General features: G+C 39.6%; 1 long non-coding RNA gene across 1 annotated transcript; it reads left to right on the top strand.

Moving 5' to 3' along the window:
- The first annotated feature begins 9,228 nt into the window (after positions 1 to 9,228).
- Positions 9,229 to 25,149, top strand: LOC120722592. The gene is made up of 3 exons (XR_005693541.1): positions 9,229 to 9,709; positions 10,972 to 11,043; positions 24,714 to 25,149. It is a non-coding gene; the product is annotated as an uncharacterized LOC120722592 (long non-coding RNA).
- The last annotated feature ends 305 nt before the right edge of the window (positions 25,150 to 25,454 follow it).

The raw sequence follows: 25,454 nt of genomic DNA, 5'->3' as shown, positions 1-25,454 counted from the left end.
GAAGGTAAAACATAATATTATACTCACAACTTTCAGAAAAAGAAAAGAGCGTGAAAATACTAAAACATGATTCTCAGAATTGTGATTTTTACTAAAATATTAAACAAAAAAAATGAGCTAAAAATATTTGTGCTGTAGAGCTACATGCTGCTATGCTACTTTGATGTTTGCCTGCTAATAAGAGGCTGGTGTAACCATGGCTGGTACATAATAACAATAATTGGTACATTTACTTTGGACATATCAACAAACCTTGTGACTAAAATCTACAGCAATCAATTTTAGTGGTTACAGAAGGAAGAATAAAACTGATTATTAATATTTTATAATAATAGTGATCACTGTGGTGGGATACACATGCACAATTCAAGTGACAAAGTAACAACTATTAAATATAGATTTAAAAATGTTACAAATTAAGACAAATGTCACATTTTTTATCATGCTGCAATTAAAGGGCTGGCTGCTTTTAAGTAGATATTAATAAGCTACTTAAAAGCAGTGTGACCTTTCCTTTGATTTGATGTTACACATGTGTATCCCGTTTATCGGTTATCGTGATCGGCCCAACAACGGTGTAAGAGTTCTATTTGCTCAAAGCCATCCCACCCTCTCTGTTCAAATACTGCTGAACTTCATAACTTGGACTTGAATCGTAATATTAGCAAACAGAACTTAGATAAACTTTAGACTGGAACATACCTGTTGCTGCATGATAATACTCCCACTCAGCAAACCAGTCAAACGAACGCTTGTGTTATGTAACTGACAAACTGAGAAAGACATTGCACAAATGTATTTGCCAACTTTCTGAACTTTTGCTGGAGTGATCGCTGGGACAGGTTGAGTTCACTGCACGTGAGCTGGGACAGATAAAAACTTTCGATTTGGAATTTGGAACTTTTAGGCCCTGCAGGCCCTTGTTCAATGTCAGACCCTGTTTTCTGAATAATAACCACATCTGTGTTTTGACACGGCTGAACAATGTTCACAAAAATCAAAGGGGAGGGCAAACGCGTAGGACCCCAGAGTGTTTTTGTTAAATCTAACATCTGTCTTCCCGATTTAGCATAAAAGAAGTGTTTGAAGACGAGAAGCGAGACCCTGACAAAGACCCTTCACCTCTTACAAATAGATGTTTATCCAGATGGGTGTTTTCTGACCATAAGAGCCAAAGCACATAATTGATTTACAGAGGATAAAACTTTATTTATGACTCACTTGTGGTAAGAAAGTCGCACAAAAAAATCATAAATAATAGTAATCAGATTCCTGGTTAATTCACATTTAATTAATTGAACGTCAGTGTAGGCTGCTCAGATGTACTGCACACGTGAGACCAAATAAAGTTGTGCAATAGTACTAGGAAACAAAATGAGATCTGCTGGCATGAAATCCACATCCCCTGTAAAACTGCATATGTATATGTCAAGCTTTATCTGACAGAAGATAAATTCCTTGATTATGCAGTGTGTCCATATGGTAAATTTGTTTCATACAGTTTTGTTGAATATTTTGGTATAATAGGCTGTTTTTACTTTTTATTTTAGCACTTGTCAGATTTGATCCTAAAATGCTTCAAAACATGCAAATTATGTGTATATAATTTGTCCAATGTTCCTTTTAGATATATAATATTATGTGTAGAATAATACACATCTTCATTCAATGCAAAAATAAAATGCTATCAGCTATTTAAGGCTGAGCTCACATGGTTGATATCAGTTTGCATTAGTGAAAACAGTGCAGTTAAAGTAGGAAATATATTCTGCTGTGTGTGAAGAACACAGACCCTGCACACGAGTTGTGGTTAAAGATTTAATTCACCTAGAGTTAACTACATTTAACCAATTTAATGTTCATTCTTGTTTTCTATTCAGGAATCAAGTGCTGCTAAATAAATGTGAATGCCTAATTGCAAAGCATTTTAGAAAGGGTTTATAAATGCGCATTACAGATGTTGTACTTTGCATTTGCAATATCAGTTCAGTTACACTTACACCACTTAAGATTAGAAAAGGCAGTGTCATAACTAAATTAGTTTTTACATATTATTAGTTATAGTAATGCATATTCTTACACTATTATTATCATGCACTTGCTACATTTACCTAATTCTAAACATTACTTGAGTTGTTAATTAACAATATAATGTTTAACTCTAATTATGTAATTACAAATTTCTTTCATAGGTTTATGTCCTTTGTCAAAGCTCAATACATATTCTGCATCAGATCCAGGTTGTAATTTACGTTATAGCCTGAACCCCATTTTAACCCCATGCCACAACCTTCTACATAACTTGATGTGCACCTCTTGAGAAATGTAACTACAAATCACGTCGACACATACCCCATGGTGTGGAAAGGTTACAGTGTCGGGCTATAAAGGATTTTCTGGTTTAAAAATAAATTTCTGATAGAAATCTCAATCACGCTTAAGTGCCAAGTATGCATCTTCTATGTAAACTGGAGGAGACTATGGCAATCTGCTAATGACCAAAGGAATCACAAAGTTGAGTTAAATTCACAACTTGCAAAGCAGTTGGTGAATACACATTATTCCTGACTGACCAGTGGTTGCCAAGAGGGTCAGATTTCAGTCTCTAGGCTTGGTGACTGAGTAGTAGTAACTTAAAGACATAGAAATTGCTCCAAGTTCAAAGTTTGTTTTCATTAGCAGATGCCTTGAGCCACCAATTCATCAAAATCTTTTACACTTGCCACTTTATACTGTTCAATCTGCACCACTCATTATCATGAAAAACAAAGTCTTCAGGCTTGCTATGGGTTAGATTAGTGAAAACTTCCCTTCTGATCTTACTAAAGCAGAAGCCAGCCCTGCTAGTGTCAAAATAAAATTTCAAAAACAATGCTTCCCTTTTCTGCACAAGCATGCATGTGCTGCACCACATCACTTTGATGCATTGTTATCAATACCAATCACCCCACTTCCCTTGGTGTGGAGAACTGTCATTGGCCTAAAACCAAAGACAGGAAACTAGCAAGTTTCTTCTTAACTCAAACTCAGTCTTGAGTTAAAATGTTTAACAAGGTATAGATCACATTTCCTATCTTACTCTGTTCTTATGGCATGTTTTTACCTTAACTAGTCAGGAATTTATCAACCTATGATGAACCAAAAGACTTGGAATCAGGTCGTTTTAGTCTAAAAGAAGCTTAGTCTAATAATTTGTGAATTTTTAATCTATCTTGAAAGTCTGAAACTCTTCAAACGTTCTGTTCTCATCAAGCAGTTGACATTCCCTCCTAAAATCCTTTGAGCCCTCCTGTGTGCCCCTCATGCCAGGGCACCGATACAATACTGCAAGGCCATGGCATAATTTCCCAATTCTTCCGCCTCTCTCCCCCATCTATTAATTTCTGAGGCTTGTTACATAAGATATTATGCAATGTCTGATGTCTATTTTTCAGGGCTCCGCTCACTAACAGGTCCGGGGGCACATTTTTGATGGCTGAAGATGCTGTTTATATTGAAAAGCTCACCCCCTGCTCCCCTTCCTGATGTGGATGTTTGGCTCTGATGAACCCAAACAGGCCATAAACAGTCGGCTATGTCGGAGAGCCCACCGGTCACGATCCACACGTGTCTGGAGAAAACAGGGGACGTATGCAGTTTGTCAGTTACAGCGCAGCATGGGCTATCCTGTGGGTAGACTTATTTTTGTTTGTAAACTCGACAGACAAAAGAATGATTCATGAGCAATCTGGTGTGACATATTTGTAATCTGGATTAACAGTGTCTGTTTTGTCTGTTAAGATAAAGGAAAGTGAAATAATTAATTAGTAATAACTTCTTGATGACACAAAGTGGGAGTATAATGGATAGATCAGCTACTTGCTGTCTATAGGCTGACAAATACAGGGGATTTTTCAGAACTTTAACACTAATACAGAGTCAATGAGACTGAAACTATGACTCTAAAACTGAAACAATGAGCTCAAAGACAATAAAGGTTTAAAGGAGAGTACATTTTTTTGTTTTTCCTCAATGACAGCATCGTCCACATGTCTCTAGTCACTCATCTTTTCCTTTGACAACATAAAAATATTCACAAGAGCAGGTTTAAAACTGTCATATGTTCACATATTTCGCCCTGTGGTTCTGGGGTTATTTTAAGGAAATGAACTTTAGCCTCCTTTCCTAGTTGGTAATACTGTGATAATGTGATACTTGTTTTATTTTTTCCCTCTCCTTTAGAGGTTGGTGCAGCTGGGAGAAAGCCTGAAAAGTAATTAGTGGACCCTGACAGGCAGAACACCTTATCCTGGCTATATTCGCTGTACTCAAGGTTACCACAACTACTGATTGTAAATACTCGTGAGATTTAAAACAGAATATTTCTGATCTGGCACTGATTTGTAGTATCGAATAGCTCTCCGTTTATTTTAATTACTACATTTAAAAATGGTTATGTGCAATAATGCAAATGTTCACTATTTGTAATATAATAAATACAAGGAATCAACAGGGGCAACGGGGACACCAAAATAGACATTAGCTATCTTTGTCCTCATGTGACTTACAGAAACAGCTTCTAGCTACCTTCACTGTTCACATGAGCAAATATGATTGGTCCCTTAGTCTTTTGCCTTCCCCGAACCAGTGGGAAGCCAATATATATATTGCTCAAAGATCCTTCAGCAGAGAGGATATTTACTAGTAGAAGTGGATTTGTCCTTCTCATTCCATTTAAATGTCAGCTCTTATTATGACAGTTCAATCAGTAACCCTGTGAATATGGAAAGAACAAACCTTTGTGGGAGTTACCATTCAAGAGTGCTAAGGGTATAGATGTGTTTAGTCACATATAACATTTCCTGTCCTTTAATAAACACCAGCCAGTGACCACGAACTAGAAAGGTAAAACAGCCACTTGTTTAAAAACTTGTATTTACTTATACACAAGCAACTTTAGTATAAATTTTAGGTTTAGTCTTTCTGATATAATTCTTTATCAGATTTATTATTTATTTATTATGACCTGTTCCATCCAGCCAATTTAGCAAGCAGAGTCATAGCCTGAATGCTTTGTTGAGCTAAACACATTGGAGATTAAGTTCAGTGATAGTTGGGTCCATAATTTGTTCGACAAAGACACAATTTTCTATACTTCTGCCTTTGTACACCACCACAGTGGATTTTACATCATAGAATCAAAAAGTCCAGACTTTGCTTCAGGGTGTATTAAATATAAGGCCCAAAGAAAGAGTGTAACAGATATTGTTACAGGGAAATCGTTAATAGTGAAATACAAGGACAACGAGTGGTGCAGACTCTTTTATGGTTACTTTTATGATAAAACCCCGTTGGCCGTTTGAAAACTCAAAATGGTGGCTATTTAAGACATATGTTGAGAAAGGAAAGAAAAATGCTTTTTTCAGTTAAAGTAAACTAGATTTCCTTTTTTGAAACCATATCATACATATTTGTCCACAAGCTTTAAAAGTCTAAAATTAGTCAGAACATTTTTTCTTCCTTTTCTTTCTTTCAGGATTTCTCAGAGTGCTGGTTTGAAGTTTCCCTCTAGTGTTGGTTCCTGCATCCCCCTGAATTCCTCTTGTACAGTTCTCGGCATTCCAGGATTCATGCGTGAGGCAAAGACCTTCTTGTAGTCAATCCAGGCGGTGCACATGTTCGTCAGTCTGGTCTTACGGTCTCGAGCGACTGCTCTGTCTACTTCTAGCTGGTGTTTAGTCCCTCTGGTGTTTCTGCCAATGCCAATGCTTGTGACTCTGTCTGGATGTCTGCCACTGTGATGGTTACTGGATTACTTTTTAGGGAGGTTTCTGTGCTCTGCTCTTAGATGCACTATCCACAGCACTGTTGATAGGCGTTGCGTCCCTTTCCCATATGCTCTTCCAGCATTTCTCTGTCTAAAGCCTCGGTGGGGCTGTTCCCGCTGAAAGCGCACCTTGGGTGGTTCAGAGCAGAAAATCTGGTTTATTCTCCTGGCTTCTGTCTCTGGTATACCTCTTTAGGCAGCTAGCCAAGGCTGTTAGTCATTGCTTGGCAGTTTCTAAGGCCTCAGCTTGTTGTATTTCTAAAGAACCTCTTTCTTTACCACACCTTTCTGCAGTTCTGATAGTTAGTGAACTTCTCTTCGTCTAGCATGTGTGCCAAGGTTTAATTTAAGCAAGCACTTTTTTCTATACCTTTTAGTGCAATTTACAGTATTTGTGATCTAGTCTGGCCTCTAGTCTCCTTCTCCATGGAGGGTCCTGCTCCTTATAGGCGTTTATATTGTAGCCAAGCATCTCAAGGATCACTGTTGCTGTGGTGTATATCAGCTGGTTGGTTTCAATGATGGTCGCAGTAGAGATTGTCTGTAATACTGCATTCACTTCTTCTAGGAGACTTTCAGAGGGTACTTCACAAACTCTTGGTAGTTGCCCATGGCTTTAGCCCTTCTCCATTTATGTTTTCTTGCTCCTGTAGCCCACTTATCATCAGAGTGTCCTGGTTCACCTGACACCTGACGCGGACCTTGTTAATGAATTGCACAGTGAAGTGTTCAGGGCTATACTCAAAACTGCAAAACCATCTGACATTGCTTCACAGTGCACATGGATAATGACCCAAAACATACTGCAAAAGCATCCTATGAGTTTCTTAAGGTAAAGAAACAAGATATTCTTCAATGGCCAAGGCAGTCACCTGAACTCAAACCAATAGAGCACACTTTCCAGTTATTAAATAGAAAACTAAATGGAGAGGGAGACCCACAAACATGCAGTAAGGTGGCTGCAATAAAGGCTTTCCAGATCATCTCAAGAGAAGGAACATTTAGTGATGTCCCTGGGCTTCTAGGCTTCAGGCAACAAACTTCAAAGGATTTTAATTAGTGCTGTCAGCGTTAATCTCATTAAAATGACGTTAACGCCATAACCGCATTAACGCGGCAATTCTCTGTTAGCGAGTTAACACGGATCGCCCGGTGCGTGCAGCTGCACGGCGTCAACGCGTTAGCTCGTTAATGCGTTAGTGCTGTGCAGCCCCACGCACGGGGTGAACTCGCTAACAGAGATTTGCCGTGTAATGCGGTTATGGCGTTAACGCCATTTTAACGAGATTAACGCTGACAGCACTAATTTTAATCTAAATTATAAAAATAGTAGCAGCAATCCTCAAATGACAATTACTGCATATAAAAATGCCTGCATTTCCTAAATAGTAAATACAGTACTTTAGTTAAACCCCTTGACTTAAAGTTGAAAGTCAGCCGTTCAGTCATATATTGATTGTATGAAATCCACTGTGGTGGTGTAGACAGGCAAAACAACAAAAACTGTGCAATTATCAGAGAAGTTATGGGTGTAACTGTCAGCAGGGACTGTACAACAGGGTTTAAGGTCAGATGAGGAAAACATGAACTTAGTGAAATAATCAAAACTGTTCTTGGCAGAAAGCTGTGTAGATCCTTTACTTAATAACCTGTACTTAAGAAAAAAGGCTTTAATTTCTCAAAACACCTGGATCGAGAACACAATATTCCAGTGTCCTTCCCCGACTTGTTTTTTCTGCTGTGTCACCACTCATAATGAGAAGTCGCCCCTCGTGAGAGTGTCTGCACAAACAGGGATTTGTGCGATGGAACGTCATGCGCCAGTTGTTTTTCCCAAATTGAGTTGTGCTAATTCTATACACAGAGCAGCGGCTCAGGAGGATGATGCTCCCATACAGATGATGATTAGGCATGTGGGTGGCAGGCCAAAGACCTGTACTTTTCCATCAGACAGTCGAACAACTTGCAAAGGCCTCTTGAATTTTCTAAGCAGCCATGTCTTATCAAGAGGAATGAGTTTTTCCCCTCGTCTTCCTCTCCTTGAGTTTTTACCTGGATGGTCAGGAGGGGTTAGGAGGGGATTCAAAGAAGTCCCTGAGCGACAATGTTATTGTTTCCGGAGCTACAGATGGCATGCTTCTTAGCGACTCTGCTGAGTGTGAGGCCAGTGCTTTGTTTAAATGCCTGCCACCTGCAAAATGGGGCCCGCCACCTTCCTGTCAACATGATATTTTTAGAAATGAACATTTGGCTTAATAAACTGACCACAAGTGGGGGCAAACCATTTTACTTTGCAGAGGGGAATAAAAAACGTGTCTCTGAAAACAGCATTTTTCATGATTTGCAATGATCAAATTCTAAAATTGCATCAACGAAAAGCTGGAATAATAAACACAAACCATTGTAGCTTTTCGTTTCTCTCAAGGGCACATTCAGTTTACATGTTTTCTATCTAGAATGCCAACTCTCACCTTCAGTGCCCTATACCTCTCCCCATTGAATGCTGGGAAGTCTCTCAGAGTGTGTGTATAGTGTATAGTGGGGAGTTGTCTTCCCATGCAGCAACCGTAGCATGACGTATGATTTGCACATTGTTTTTTCCCCCCACGTAGTTTTAAGGGTGAGCACACATGTGTCAACACAGCGATAAAAGAAAACGATGCCTCACAGGAAACGCCACACACAAGCACACACAAATCTTGACAAACAGGCATAGACGTACAGAGAATACAGCTACGCATTCACAAAATGATAGCGGGTATGTTAAGCAACAGTGGCAAGGCAGAATGTATCTGATGTGATTACAGATTATGACCAGAACAGGTTATTCTATATATTCATGGAGTTTGCTTCCTGGTTTGCTGCTAAAAACACTTGCATGTCTAATAAAGCCTGTTTCTGCTAGGTTAACCGTTTTATGCTGTACAGAAATTTGAAGAACTAAAGCTAACTAAATGTAGTACACGTATCCTTTACAAAAAAAAAGCAGATAGTGGTATAACTAGAAATGAAAAAGGAACATGTCTGTGATTTGGACAGGGGGAACAAATTGTGGCAGGATCAGCCTGATATTATTTATATTTGACAAAGAAAAATGTCCTGAATTAGAAAACAGGACCATTCAAAGATCTTATGAAATCAGAATTATATTTACACACCAGCCAGTGGATGTGATGTTAATCACACTCATATGATACTGTTCCCTGAATCATAAAATCACATACCAGTAGCTAAACCCTTTTACTTGGCAAGTTAACTGTAACAAAGCTAACTAGCTATTGTACAGAGTGACTGTAATCACAAATTTAAAAACAGAGGTTTCACAGGGACCCATGTACGGAAGAGGATTAGGGCCACTGGAAAAAAAATCTGAGAAAAAAGTCAGAATTCTGAGGCTTTTCTTCCCAGTGGCCCTAATCCTCTTCCGTACCCATGTGATTTAGAATGAGGCAGTGCAAGATCTCTGACTAAAATGCCAACAGTACTGATAAACCTGATAGAAATGTCCCTTTTGACATGTGTTACCACTGACACTGTTATCTGCTCAACTGAGAGGGACTGCTTGTTTGTCATTTGATGAACATAAGTTATGAAAGCTTGGGCAGTCAGCTCACAGGTATGTAAAGCAGATAAAGGTAGTTATGTTTAGCTAGTTGCTAACGTGATTTATAATTAAATTTTTCCTTACTACTTCACATTTCAAGTCTTCACTACTACTAGTCTTTTCCCACTACTAACTAGTCATAATTTTGTAAATTAAGGGTTTGTGTACCTTGCAACTTAAAAGTCAACATCTGGGTGTGGATGACATAGTTGGGCTCTCAGCCAAAACCAACCCTTCCAATTTCCCAGCTCCACCCTCTCAACAAGACCAGGACAACCAAAATGGAAGACTCTCAGAAAGTAAGTCCAAAAGCTAATAGGTGTAAACATAGTTAGGCTATAATTTGTGTATATATATATCTTAAAGGTAAAATGAGTCACTATACATGTGTTGCTTAGTAGGCAGTAGAGAGAAGGTACCTCATATATCCACCGGAGCGTGCTGTTTCTCCATAATAATAACACCACATGAGTTGCTCAATGTAGTTAAGCAGATAGTGCCTTTAAAAAGAAAAACTTTACATTATTTAAAGCATTTGCAGAATCACTGAAAATGTTAAATCCTTCTCCATAAAGGCAAAATGCCTTGTCAACACATTTAAGAAAGCTGTTTCCAGCTGGTAGAGTCTTTCATCTGACAGACAAAAGGATTGTTTTAAATGGGACAAAGACCCTGTGATGAAATGTGATTTTCTTTAAGCTTTGATTGGCGGTGGATTGGAGGATCTGTTGGAGGATCAGAGCTGAGACTGTTAATCTCCGAGTAATATTTTACACAATAAAAAAACAGCAAAAGCGGAAGCACATAGCTTCCATCACAAAGAACTAAATCTGCCAAACACATAAACTAGTGCAGCAGCAGCAGCAGCAGGAGCCATGAAGATCATTTTATCCAGAGAAATGAGCAGAACTAATGGAGGGAGAAATCATTTTTAGTTCTTCTCATCATGTGTTTGTGAAATGCTTTTGGTACACTTCATTAGCTTTAATGATAAACAAGAACATTTGGTTATTTTTGCAATAATCTGGTGATGTGGATATTTTGTATTGGATCAGTAAATCACTCTTTAAAAGGCACAGGACAGCCTGTGCTTCTCTGTTTGCTTATATGCTTCTGTACTTTGTATGTTATGTGTTATCCTAAATCGGAAAGTTCAGGGCCTCTAACACCTCTGAGATTTCTTCAACAGTAATTTAACACTAGAGTGAAGATGGATTTAAAAACTTGTTTTTGCTCTTTTTTTTAAAATCATTGTTTATGAGCCATTCGTGTCTTATGTCCCCGTTTTCTGCTGGCGGTGAGGCTTGCCTTAATGGCTTTAAAGGCACAAAACTATCTTGATGACTTTGGGAAAAAGATCATAGTTTGAGTCTAGTGCAACATTTTAAAACCTTCATTTTACAGAACCCTTCTCATCAGAAAGCACTGAAGGCAAACTTCTCCTGCAGCTTTTTATCCATGTGCAAAATAAATTTAACTAATGAGTTAAATAAGCCGAGGGGCTTTAAAAAAATGTTCACATAAATGTGGAAATGTTTATCATTTCTTTCTATATGTCGAGATTGCCTTCAAACCAGAAGGTGAACACCTATCTGAAGATTCAGAGGACTGACTATGGAAGAGAAAAAAGCAGGTAACAACAGATCAGTTTAAAAAACACACACACAGGAGAGAATACGTGGCCCACACTTCTGCAAGTGGGTCACATTTTTCAGAGCAGTTTATTCAGCAGGAAGACAATGACCCCAACAAGCTGAAAGGTCTGAGGCCAGTCAAGTTAGTCACTGGGCTGTGATGTAGCACGGTTTTGTCAAGGTGTCCTTTGGCATCGGTGCACTGATGCATCAGCCGCTGCTACACTGGCCACCTCGGCATAACAGTCCCGTTTTAGAAACCTCGTCGCAGTTTTGTCAGCCAGGCGACTGCGGTTCAAAGACAGAGAGCCCCTGCAGCTGAAGGAAAAAACATTTCCAAAGACAACTCTAAACACAGCAGGTCATATACTCGCAAATATTTGATGCTTTGGATGTTTTTTCGTTTATCTGTTATTCACAGCTGGTTGCCTTTGAGTTGCTGGGCATTAAAGTGACTCTTTGTAGAAAAAAGTATACAACTATTTTTGAGTTTTATAACAAAGAGCATTTTTTTGGTATAGAAGAACTGCTGAACGCTACATCTTAAATGCAAGTTAAAAAAGAATGTTATTACATGCTGTGGCAACCCCGAGTGAATAAGGGAGCATCTCTGTATTGAACAGCCGAACATGCTTTTGGCAAACAGCAATGAAATTGGAAATGAATGTTTTGGACTTTGCTTTCACCCTGCTGTCCAATTTCTCCCAGTACAGCTCAGCCACAGACTGTGTGTTTCTCCAACATTTAGAGTAATGATCTTGCTGCAGAATGAACCACAGACCAACCAGCCTCTCTTCCTTTGTAAGCATTGACTCTGTACAGAAGAAGGGGTTTGAAAGAAACCAACATATTCATTATTCCCCACTATAGCAGGCTGGTTTTTCCAGCCTTTCAATATTTGGACTTTTTTTTTTTTTTTTAACTTTTCCCATATTTCATTAAATAACTTTAACTTAACTTTAAGGTAAACTGTGATCTTCTAAAACGTTTTACAGGTGCACAGAAAATTAATGAAGTGCCAAAGCTTAAAAACACTCTCTGCTTTTTTGGGTGTCTTTTAAATTTCTATAATAGCACAAATATCAAATTTCAACCCATGATATAGGTCACACAGTAAATAAAAATGTGAGAGGGAGTTTTTGGTTTTAGGATCATGTGACAAATCATTCTTGATTGACCTGAAAAGGGTCAAAGGTCACATGAGAAGAAGCCAAAAGCCATGTCCAAATTCATAGGCTGCATCCTCCTGAGGACCCGGCCTTCGGTGGGCCCGGCCCATGTAGACCGCGAAGGCCGGGTCGGCCAGAAGTGAGTGGCTGTGGAGTGGCCTTCAGCCTTCAGATTTGCGTCACCAGCTGTCTCGGTGGAGTTTAATAAACTCAGCCGTCTGCTCCTTGCTATGTAAAATATATCAGGACACTGGTGTAAATTCTCTATTATCTCACACTTCTGTTTAATCAGTTTTCCGTTTGAAGTTTGTTCAGCTGTAATCTGCCAAACCGATTTACTCAGGAACAAACCAAACATTGCAAAAAGCCAAACAATAACATTTTTAAGTTATCTAAGTGACTTATATATCATGTATAACCTGAGTAGCGAAAGACCGCGAGGGGTTTGAAAACGATGTGCCGGGAGTTTGCTGTTCTTGCTGGCTCTAGTGAACCTTGACCACCCGGTCAGCTATCGAGCTGGTGGGTAACAGACGTCTCCGAAAACGTTGGAGCACTTTTGCAAATATGTGATATCTTGATAAACCGAGCAGATATTTGAAGTTTACACAGCTACATTCTCCTCTGAAAATATGTTAAAGGTTTATTAGTAATACTACTTAGAGTAATATTAAAACTATTAACTATTAAAACTAGATAGCTACCGCGATTGTTGGAAACTGGAATTGGCTGGGCTGCGCTATGAATTCTGGGATATGGTGGGCCACGAAGGATGCACCCGACCCATCCTTCAAATCTGGGGAAAAGAAGAGTCTAAGAATGTGGACAGCCTTGAATGCGTCGCTGTGACGTAATCGGCCTACAAATGCAGCCCCAGGAGGATGCAGCCTATGAATTTGGACACCCCCAAATAACGCCACTGCATTGTTGTTGATGTCTGTCAATTCGGTTTTGTTATAATTCTAACACGAAATGACTAAATCCCATTTAAAATGTTCCTTACCACTACAGTGAAATGATTACTATTTAGTATAAATGCTATTGGTATTACTAATACTAATAGTATTCACTGTGAGAATGTGGGCTTGGACACTCACTACAAAGCACTTTTAATGTCATGAGGGTCCTGCAAGGTGCTACATGCATTATTTAACCCACACACTACCTCACACACACTCAGAAAGAGGAGGTGGTGGTAGGCAGCTTTTGAACAGGGGAGAAATGTGTAACACCAGTGTTTTAAGTGCAAAACAGGAGAGTTTGGTGTATGAACATAGACATAACACTATAGTCACCACAGCTGAGAGCAGTAAAGTGAGTGGAAGCATGAAAACTGTCTGCATCAAGAGATAATACAGCTGAATTTGAGAAAAACACGTACATGGGGAAGGAAACAGTAGCTGCGGATGAGCCGAAACAGTAAGCTGAAAAACACTAAAAGAATGTCCACATCTGTTCTTTTGTGTGAGCTTCCTCTTTGACTTTGAATGTAATTGTTACCAAGAAAATATTGACTGGTACAGCTTTAACCCTCTGAGATCTAATGTGGAAATTATGGTTCAGCAGTATTAGTGTGTTGGCAGGCTGTTGGCTGCCCATCTACCTGCAGAGAGTGTCGGTTTACAGATGGGGGCAGTTGGTTCAAGACCCCTCTCTGGTTCTCTCAAAAGGCTCTCTTTTGTCAAACACCTTGGCAAACAGACAACAGTAGCAATAAATTAACCGACCGTGTTATCATCGGTGATTGTTTTGTCTTTTTAAAAAAATTAAATTGCTTGTTCTAGAGTTGCCTGTTTAGCTCATTGTGTTGAACAGGCAATCCATATGCTGCATGACTATTGCAGAGGACATGGTTTAAATCTATCCCCAAATCTTTTACTACATGTCTTCCCTCTGGTCTTCTGGTCTTTCTTCCAGTTTACTTGTTTTCTTTTCATTGTGCTATGAAAAATACAGTCGGAAAAACTCAAAGACATGCTTAAAGACATAATGTATAAAGTTTTCACCACTAGATCTCAGTCGACTGAATTCTGCTGCTTCTTTTAGTCAGCCAAGATTAGATCAGACCAAAAATATTACATTTAGATTGTACCCCATAATGATGTGTTTCTACTACTGTTTATGTAAAAAAGAACACTTTTGTTACCACTTTATTATTAGAATATAATAATAATAGCAACATGCTAAAAACAGATATGTGCCAATTCAATATTCTGTACCCAGCTAGCAAGCTGAGGTGTTGTGGACATCCTGAACTTGTTTTTGCCACTGTTAGCTACTGGTAGCCTGAGTTAGCACGTGTTGAAAAACTTTATTTGAAGTGCATATAACATTGTTGGACTCAGACATGCAATAAACTCTGATAAGATGTGCGACTACAATCAAACTGCTTATCAGAGAGAAAAGTGAAAGGAGGGAAAGTTTGATTTTTAGGACACTCAAGCCTAACATTAGCTGGCTTTGTGTTGACCAGCTAATGTTGTTGTTCTTGCTGTTAGCTGACTCTTGTGCACTGAGTTGTACAGAGAGGGGTTGCATGTTTAATCTGATCTAATCTAATCTGAGAGTAAGTTATTACATGTTTATGCATAGTTTATTTATATTTCGTGTCTTCAGGTGAACAGGAAGAGGATGACATTTTATTCAGATACCAGTCACATCTCTTTCCTTTGTGTTTCCCTTTCCCTTCTCAGATAATAAAACAAAGGTATGATGCTTCACGTCTTGAGTCTGAAGGTGCAGACATGAATTAAAATTGCGTCCACAGCACATGAACGCCTGCGGCTTCTCTGCCTTTGAACTACTATGCATTTGTCGGGTCTCTAGCTACATACACAAAATGTGATTAAATTCAAATCAAATTCAAATTTTATTTGTCACACACACACAACCATACACAGTATGACATGGGGGTGAAATGCTTGTAGCTGTACAATGCCCGACCATTAAATGACAGAAGAAAAAGTTTTACAATATTTACAATTTACAGTTTACTACAAAATTTACAAATTAACTTAGGAATTTACAGTAATGAATGTGCAAATAGCAGAAGAGATTATAAAGATTATAAATTATAGGAATTATAGGATTATAGGAAATGTGTGGTGGTGCGTGTGTGAGAGTCCAGTCTTATAGTGACGTGTGTGGGAGAGTCCAGCCCTACACCTGGTTCAGGGCCCGAATAGCCTGGGGGAAGAAGCTCCTCCTCATTCTCTCTGTTTTGGCCTTAAGGGAGCGGAAGCGCTTCCCAGACCTCAACAGTGAGAAGAGTCCATTCTCTGCAGCGCGGCCACTGATTGGTCCGTCCAGCGAGCGACCTCCCTCCTGATTGGTGGTTGCTGCTTTAGCCTTTGTTTGTAAGCAGGCATGAGGAAGATGGCGGCATGGTCCGATTTTCCAAATGCCGGCAGGGGCTGAGCCTTGTAACAGTTCTTGAACGGGGTGTAGCAGTGGTCTAATGTCCTAGTGCCCCGGGTGGGGCAGTTGATTTGCTGGTGAAGGTTGTGAAATGTCCGTTTGAGATTCACTCTGTTAAAATCTCCCATAACAATGAGTGCGGCATCTTGGTGAAGTGTTTGTTGATGTGTTTGAGCCTCATGTAGCTCACATAAGGCAGTGTTCGAGTCCGCGTGAGGTGGAATGTACAGGGAGTGCAGAATTATTAGGCAAATGAGTATTTTGTCCACATCATCCTCTTCATGCATGTTGTCTTACTCCAAGCTGTATAGGCTCGAAAGCCTACTACCAATTAAGCATATTAGGTGATGTGAATCTCTGTAATGAGAAGGGGTGTGGTCTAATGACATCAACACCCTATATCAGGTGTGCATAATTATTAGGCAACTTCCTTTCCTTTGGCAAAATGGGTCAAAAGAAGGACTTGACAGGCTCAGAAAAGTCAAAAATAGTGAGATATCTTGCAGAGGGATGCAGCAGTCTCAAAATTACAAAGCTTCTGAAGCGTGATCATCGAACAATCAAGCGTTTCATTCAAAATAGTCAACAGGGTCGCAAGAAGCGTGTGGAAAACCCAAGGCGCAAAATAACTGCCCATGAACTGAGAAAAGTCAAGCGTGCAGCTGCCAAGATGCCACTTGCCACCAGTTTGGCCATATTTCAGAGCTGCAACATCACTGGAGTGCCCAAAAGCACAAGGTGTGCAATACTCAGAGACATGGTCAAGGTAAGAAAGGCTGAAAGACGACCACCACTGAACAAGACACACAAGCTGAAACGTCAAGACTGGGCCAAGAAATATCTCAAGACTGATTCTTCTAAGGTTTTATGGACTGATGAAATGAGAGTGAGTCTTGATGGGCCAGATGGATGGGCCCGTGGCTGGATTGGTAAAGGGCAGAGAGCTCCAGTCCGACTCAGACGCCAGCAAGGTGGAGGTGGAGTACTGGTTTGGGCTGGTATCATCAAAGATGAGCTTGTGGGGCCTTTTCGGGTTGAGGATGGAGTCAAGCTCAACTCCCAGTCCTACTGCCAGTTTCTGGAAGACACCTTGTTCAAGCAGTGGTACAGGAAGAAGTCTGCATCCTTCAAGAAAAACATGATTTTCATGCAGGACAATGCTCCATCACACGCGTCCAAGTACTCCACAGCGTGGCTGGCAAGAAAGGGTATAAAAGAAGAAAAACTAATGACATGGCCACCTTGTTCACCTGATCTGAACCCCATTGAGAACCTGTGGTCCATCATCAAATGTGAGATTTACAAGGAGGGAAAACAGTACACCTCTCTGAACAGTGTCTGGGAGGCTGTGGTTGCTGCTGCACGCAATGTTGATGGTGAACAGATCAAAACACTGACAGAATCCATGGATGGCAGGCTTTTGAGTGTCCTTGCAATGAAAGGTGGCTATATTGGTCGCTGATTTGTTTTTGTTTTGTTTTTGAATGTCAGAAATGTATATTTGTGAATGTGGAGATGTTATATTGGTTTCACTGGTAAAAATAAATAATTGAAATGGGTATATATTTGTTTTTTGTTAAGTTGCCTAATAATTATGCACAGTAATAGTCACCTGCACACACAGATATCCCCCTAAAATAGCTAAAACTAAAAACAAACTAAAAACTACTTCCAAAAACATTCAGCTTTGATATTAATGAGTTTTTTGGGTTCATTGAGAACATGGTTGTTGTTCAATAATAAAATTATTCCTCAAAAATACAACTTGCCTAATAATTCTGCACTCCCTGTAAACAGTGCAGGCAATGACCGCAGTGAATTCCCGAGGGAGATAGAAAGGGCGACATTTAACGATCAAAAGTTCCAGATTGGGCGAGCAAGAGCGTGTGAGTGGGGAGATGTTTGTGCTGTCGCACCATCTGTTGTTCACCATCAAACACACTCCACCACCTCTTTTCTTCCCCGACTCCATTGTCCTGTCCATGCGGTAAACCGAAAAGAACCCCGTCGGCTGCACGGCGTGGTCTGGTATCGCTGGGTTCAGCCAAGTCTCGGTGAAGCAGAGGAGGTTGCAGAATGTCTCTCTGGAACTTGATTCTGGCTCTGAGGTCATCAAGCTTGTTCTCGATGTATTGAACATTGGCTAGCAGGATACTGGGCATGGGTGCGCAGTGTGCGCGAGCCTGTAGCCTGTTCCTGATGCCGGCTCTTTTACCTCGAGGCCGTCGCTTAGGGTCGCGTCCTTTGTTCTCTCTCAGGATCTCCTTTGGCCAGGTTGGGTCCGGAGTTAAACATGGTGAAATGTTCGTGTTTAGGTGGAAGAGTGATGTCCATCCTGTGTTCATGATGGTGAAGAAGTGAGACACATCAAAAACATTCACATTTTTTTCCACAAAGTCTGTTTTGGCTGTTTGCAACATATGCGGTTAGGGTCAGAATATGATGACTGAGCGCTCACAGGGTTAGGACATAAATGCATTATAAATATCTTCCAGGCTTAATTTTTTTTAACATTGGTAGTTCTTTTATTTTCGTCATATTGTTTTCATTGTACTCTACTGCATTGAAAATATTCCATTTGGTTGAGTGGATTATAGTTTAATAATAATAGAGTTTCCAGCATTTACTTGGGAAACTCAAACTAATACAAAAGAACACCCAAATTACCTCTAATAGTTGAAAACAAAAGGCAACTGACTATGCATCGGATGTTTAGTTCACATTCGATTAGTTTCAGCCGGTATTTGTGCAAAGCCAGTATACCTACAGTACAAAACAATATTAATAGAGAATCAAATGACACTCAGTGAGTTAGTTTACATAACTGAAAAACTCCTAGGAAAGGCTAACTATGGTAGGAAAATTATTTCTAATATTTAAAAAAAAACCAAAAGGTAGTCTGTGGGGAGTGACTCCCTTTTGGAGCCATTTTCGAACAACTCCTGTGTTTACCCTTTCGTCATTGGTTTTGTTTTGCAGCTCCAAGGGGTTGCCCCTCGGGTCTAACCTAGTGATGTCAGACATGACATCATAAATGAAAGTGCAAGCTATCCAAAACCCAAAGCAATCTTTTGCATCAGGCTGTAAATATGGTTTTTTTTTTGTTTTTAAATGTGTTGTTAGTTGCCACTTTCAACCCAGGAGTCTATGCAACATGTGGGTCCATCTGCTGTGGTGACCCTTTGGGGAATTAGAGAGCAGCTGAAAATACCTAATCTTTGCGGATTGACTCTTTTATGGAGCCAGCCTTGAGGAACTGCAGTTTTTAACTCCTTTGTCATTGGTTTTATTTTCCATCTCCAGAGGTGCCCCTTGGGTCTAAACCTAGTAATGTCGGACATGATGTGGAGGGGGGATGCCTCTAAAATAATAGTCTAACATGGAGACTCATAACAAAAGAACAAACAACGTTTAAACCTGCAACATAGATACAACAGATACTGGGCAAGGTTACATTAGCAATGGTTAATTAGAGTCAGTGGTACTAGGGTCCGAGCAGAGTGACACTTTTCCCCAACCTTGCTGTAGCTTACATGACATGGAAGCTCTTTATGTTGTGTTTTTGTGCATTTTTTGACCTTGCATAAGCTAAAGTGTATTCAGAGGAGGAGAAATATGAGGGGTCAGCTTGACCTTCGTGGATTAAAATGTAAGAAAAACTTGTTGATCTAAAGCTTCTGCAGGTACCGTCAACCCACAGACATCTCATGGAAATGGGCTTAAGAGCAGTGTTCCCTCCACAAAATCACTGCTTCCAAATGTAGTTATATTTAGCATCAGTTTTTTAGTATGACAATGCTGATGCCTTTTTCCCCCACTGAGACTAACCAGATGGTTCCTTTTTAGTTTTCCAGAAACAAATCAATGGCAGTTTCATGTGTAATGTGTTGCATTTATCCCGCAAATCCCACTGAATTAGCTCACACAGCATGTTATATGCTGCATAAAATTTAGCTTTGGTTACTCTGCGTTTAAAGCTCAGAATCATACCACCCATTCAACACTTTTCTTGGCTTTTGTAAAGCTTATCCTACATATGTAGATTATCAAGTCAGTCTGCCGCATTACAATTCCTCCCTATCTCACTGTGGGCTAAATACTCATCCCTTCAACGAAAGGGATGAGCTCGCATCAGTTTCTCAGCACTGAATCACATTCCCTCCTCTGTCTACCTCCTCCACTGAAAACATCCTTTCTCTCTCCAACGCTCTCAGTGTTCTGGGCTCAAGCACTTTATCACTGTAAGCTTGCAAAAACATGTTCAAGCATTTCGACTTGCACTCGTATGGAATTTCAATCTTGTTGCTGGACATTCTGGGCAGCTCTGCCTTCATGTTGCCATAATGGAAAGTCATAGATACCTAAAGTGAGAATAAGAAGCTTTTATCATAATAAATAGCACGTGTGCTAATAGAATTCTATTAAATACAACAATCTTGAGAAACGATTCATGCTTACCGTAGACGTCCAGGTTGTTGAGCCTTTCATTCTGAATTCCTTTGAATCTCCTCACTGTATACATGAATCGAAACACACCATATAAGGCAGAAACAGACTGTGTACAATTCTAATGACCTTGAAAGTCAGTATTTGGTATGACCACCTTCATGCAAGGCCAGATGGATCTTTCTGGTCCTCTCTCAGATCTTTTTTTTTTGTTACAAACATGGCTATCAAAATCTTTTAAAGATGCCCTGCACACCATCCTGAGCAATACCACATTTTGTGTTGTCTTTGGCTATTTTCATAGAAATGTGAACAGATTGTATTTTTGCAACAGGTTGCTGGTAACAAATAAAGATTAAAATGGGATCTTTGATAAAACCGGTTCATCATTTGAGTTAGGTGCATGAATGATTCATAGGTCTGTGTCAAGTGTTTTAACCAGTGTTGGGCAAATTACTTTGAAAAAGTAATTAATTATAGTTACTAGTTACGTCTTCAAAAAAGTAACTGAGTTAGTAACTGAGTTACAATATTCTAAAAGTAATTAATTACTTGAAAAGTAACTATTGCGTTACTTTAAAAAACACGTTTAACCCTCTGGGGTCCAGGGTATAATTGGCCATTTGTAACTACTTTTGATTTTCCCTCCACATTTTTCCTTTAAAAACTATTTACTTTGCCTTGTTTGGTATCATTCTTTTCAGCACAACCTCACGTGTCTGAATTTACAGTTATGTTTTCATTTTGATGTACTGTATTAACACAATTGATCAAAAATCAGACAAAAAACATAAAATCAGAGTAGTAAAGTTTTTTTTTTTACTGTAACAACCACAGACATGTTTAATGAATCTTATTTCATAACTTTAAAAGCAAATATAAATGGTCAATTTTAAAATCCTATGCACAAGTTTTGCAAACAACAAAGTTATTTGTATCCATTTACCTTTTATTTACAGAACAATCAGCTGTTCTGCATTCAGTAAGATGCCAAACAAATTATTTGTGCCACTCCAAAACAATAATTTCTGTCCACTATAAAGGAGAACATCACAGCCTGATACCTGCAGGTCTGACAGCAGCAGGTGTATCACTCCTGTTTTTACCTGGAGACAGCAGTCGCCTCATTGTTCTGACACACAACACAAAACTATCCACAACACTACACACTAACTACACAAGACAACACATTAACTACACACTGCAAACACGCTAATCGTCACAAATCTCTCACATCTCAAAACTCGCTCTCTCTCTCTCGCCGTCACTCCTAAAACTTCCCCTGTTTTTTTTTTTTTTTTTTTTGCTCATAAGCACAGAGTGCTTGCTGCGGTGTCCTTAGACAGTAAACGTGATGAAACTATTGAGGAAAAAACGCCGCGAATATACTGTTATCATGACTCTGGTTTTATGTGGCCTATCAACACAATTTATAAACTGGTATATGTCACCTTGGTGCTTTGTCTTTAAGTGGTCATGTGATTGGCTTACCACGACTACTTTATTCTTCCTCAGTCAAACAGCAGCACTCATGCGATTGTTTTGCCCCCTTAGCTCCAGCTCTTGTGCTAGACCAGGGGTCAGCAACCTGCGGCTCCGGAGCCGCATGCAGCTCTTTAGTCCTTATAGTGCGGCTCCGCGTGGTTTGGGAAAATAAATTATTTTTTTAAGTAATTAGCTGAAGTGTATTTTATTAATGTTAATTCTTTTTTAAACTTGTAGTTCTAAATTGGAAGATTATTGTGATGTTGAAATATAAATATAAAATTATATTTTTTGATCGCTCAAAATAAGCGTCGCACTTGCAGAAGCCGGTGTACCCGCCGAAACGCCGTGCCTTTATCGAGACTTTCAACCCCAGGTGCCCATAGGCCAATTATGGATCTTTGGATCCACATTATGTCAGGAGCTCCACCGTGAACTATGCTAAAAACAAACACCGTTCGCGCCTCACAGACGACAGCTTACAGTCCTGCATAAAGATGAAAGTCACTTCGTACAGCCCCGATTTCCAGACGCTGTGCGCAGAGGTTCAGGAGCAGAAGTCCCATTGTAAACATATCACGGCAGACCCGACGATGTTTGCATGAACAGGCTTTTCAGCATCTCTTTATTGACCACTTTTCACACACAGTTGCTGACACATACAGCCGGTGTTAAAGCTCACAGCTCGACACATACCAGCACAGATAGCACAGACGTTAAGGCGGCGAGGCGTGATTGCGGGTGCCACTCAGGTGCGTCCGCCTCCCCTACAGCGGCGCTGCAGACCACGCCCCGCCACACACAGTAACCAGGTAAAATACATATTTAGGCTGAATTTTGCAAATATCAATTTTTTTAGCAGCATAGTGCTTTTTTTCCCAAATTATTTTTAAAAGCCAGGTCAAGGCTCCAAAAGCCCAAAGGCGATATAAGGGTGGCGGCTCACAACAGTTTTTGTTTGCTACATGGATCATTTTAGTTCAGCTGGGTGTCTTTCCTTTTGTTATATTTCTTTAAGAGTTCAAAATGTGTTAATTACATAAATAAAAAAGTAATTTTCTCTGTAGCACTTCATGGATTTAAGCAACACACCTTTGTTGTTCACACAAAGCTTAAAGGTAAAAAAAAAAAACAATATATACAGTCTTAATCTGCATTTTAGATGTCAAAAAGTATTTGCGGCTCCCAGTGTTTTCTTTTGTGTGGAAATCCCGTCCAAATGGCTCTTTGGGTGTTAAAGGTTGCTGACCCCTGGTCTAGACAGTGATTGCGATTACCGTCCGCGGAAGCGCGCGCAGCTGCTTAAAGCTGTAGCGTCCAGATTACTTACGTAGTCAGCTACTTCCGTGTAACTGATACAAGATGCGGTAAGCTGAACACAGCTTCAACTGTCTGTTTGGTGAAAAATAGTAACGGGCCGCATTTTCTTGTTAGTAACTGTAACGGCGTTGTAGCGATAGGAATAGTAATTAGTTAGATTACTAGTTACTGAAAAAAGTAACGCTGTTACTTGTAACGCCGTTATTCCCATCACTGGTTTTAACAAACACAAAACATTAATCTGAAAATGGACAGATAAGACTAGATGAAAATGCAGCCAATGCCCAAAGGACCAAGCCTTGAGAGCTAGACCAGTGTAAAAACTATGAGAAAGTCTGACTCCATGGAAACAAAATGTCATGGTCACTGTGTCTACCCGGCTGGCTCAGTGAGGCTACATGCCTTTTTGTTTTGATTCTGCTCTCACTCTCTTTCTCTCCTGTCTCCTCCCTGCCTGGTTGGAGCTTCTCAGTGCCATTGTATTGACTCATGTTAGTGTAACCCTGGCTAAAGCAATCTCTTGTGTTTCTCAGTAAGTAAATAACTAGTAACTAAATCCACAGTTGTAATTATTCCATCTGTCTGTAAATAGATTTCCCAAAACCTGTTCCTGAGTTTTCCTGGATGCCTGAGTGTGAGTGTGAGCCGAGGAGTGTAACCAGTTTGCGTGGAGTGTATCAGAGTACAGGAGTGGAGCCTGTGCAGCGAAAGGATTGAGGAGCAAGTGTGGAGTGTGTGTTTTCTCCCACCTGCTCTGGATCCCTGGAGACACGAACTTCCCCCCACTTTGTATATAGTTCACCTGGTACTTTGTAAATATAGACTGTTTTGCCTGATTTTTGAGTCTGTGCATGAGTCCGTTCCATCAGCCCTGACACAAAATATAATTTTTTGCTTGCAAATGGGCCCCATTACAAACTAAAAAACTAAACTAAAACTAAAAATTCCAATTAGACGATATCAAGATATCACTCTTTGAATAATACTTCCTACTACCACTACTAATAATAATGCTAAAAGGATTCAAGACACCTACTGATGTATCTGTGCAAAGTAAAAGCTATGATTAGTGTTGAAATGATTTGGGACCTTCATTTAATGACATCAATCCCAACCCAACAAAAATCTGCAATCATGCACTGTTTCTGCATCTACTTTGGCACACAAAGGATCTGTCAGGGTAAGGTACACCCTGGCAAAATGTGAATGTGTGATTCACTGGTGTGGATTAAAAATATTTAAATGCAATTTCCTAATTATTTGTAGAATTAAAAAAAATATCAAACACTGGACCTGTTGCTCCAGATATCATTTTATTTCATATAGATAACAAGATATTTGCCTTTGACAACAAAGAAATCATGTTAATCAAAGGTTACTCAGGACAGTAAGTGCATGCCAAGCTGGGTAGTTTGCAGTATTTTGCTGCAGTTTTCAGTGATGGACTAAGCTGGATTGGTGTTGAGTGAGGCTGGTGAGTAACAGGATTTGCAGAACTCAAATGAGTTTTACCAAATTCCACCTTTATACTGGTTAAGTGATGGACAGCAGCACATCAGTTTATATATTTTAGGGTCTAGTAACAAAGTCCACAAACAATAAACCTCAACAGAACTAGGAGCACCTGCTATACAAACGCACTGGAAGTAGAAACTGCTTCATTCATTCGTTTGTCCCCGCTGCTCTGCTTCAGTGGAACTTAGAGTAGGAAACTCTCACATGGTACTCTAATGAGGCACAATGGTACCAAGGCTCCAGGTTCAAACCCCACAAATGTCATTAATTTTTGAATGTAGACTTTTAATGACAGAATCTTTTATTACTTTTTACAGCATATCCTGCTGTTTGATTCCAGAAAGAGAGTGGACACAAAGCAGGTCTGCAGGAGGTGGGAATCACCCGGATTTTTGAAAAGACAATTCCTTGGACAGAACTGTGAGGATGTGGCAGCTCGACCACAGAGTTAAAAGGACAACATTAATAAAAATCATGTTAATTAAATAGTGGAAACAATTTGCTAAATGGCCCCATTGTCTCGATGCTGTTCACATTAATGCTCTTGTTTCAGCTACAACCCACACATCCATTAAATTTCTCTGTCATTTCAATTATGAATAGTCAGGAAATTACTGCATTTATATTGGGCTCAGAGGAAATTAAATGCCTCTGTGGTGTTGGACTATATTTGTGTGTCTTACTATTGGCTGTTTGAAGAAACTCAGAATGTGATTTTAATTAAATTAAATGATATAAATTCCTACTACCCCAGCCTTTTCTTATTACTGCTGCTACTATTTAAACATGTCTATGAACGAACAAAAACAACTAATTTCATAGACAGAACAGGATAACACTTTGCCAGAAAATGAAACATTGGCTACAAGTCACAACCAAGTAATTATGAAAATATCAGACAAGAGCCAAGGGACAGGCAGTCGCTTTGAGCATCATGATTCTCAGGGCAGGGCACAGTCTACCACAAATGAGATGCTAATGAGCTTGAAGATAATTCTAGTCATCTGCATATCAACTGGAGATTGGAAACGAGTGGGTGGACGAATGTTTTTAATGGT

This window comes from Simochromis diagramma, unplaced genomic scaffold (assembly GCF_900408965.1).
Source record: "Simochromis diagramma unplaced genomic scaffold, fSimDia1.1 OVJJ01000649.1, whole genome shotgun sequence".
Taxonomy (NCBI): domain Eukaryota; kingdom Metazoa; phylum Chordata; class Actinopteri; order Cichliformes; family Cichlidae; genus Simochromis; species Simochromis diagramma.
This window is presented reverse-complemented; position numbering and strand designations above follow the sequence as displayed.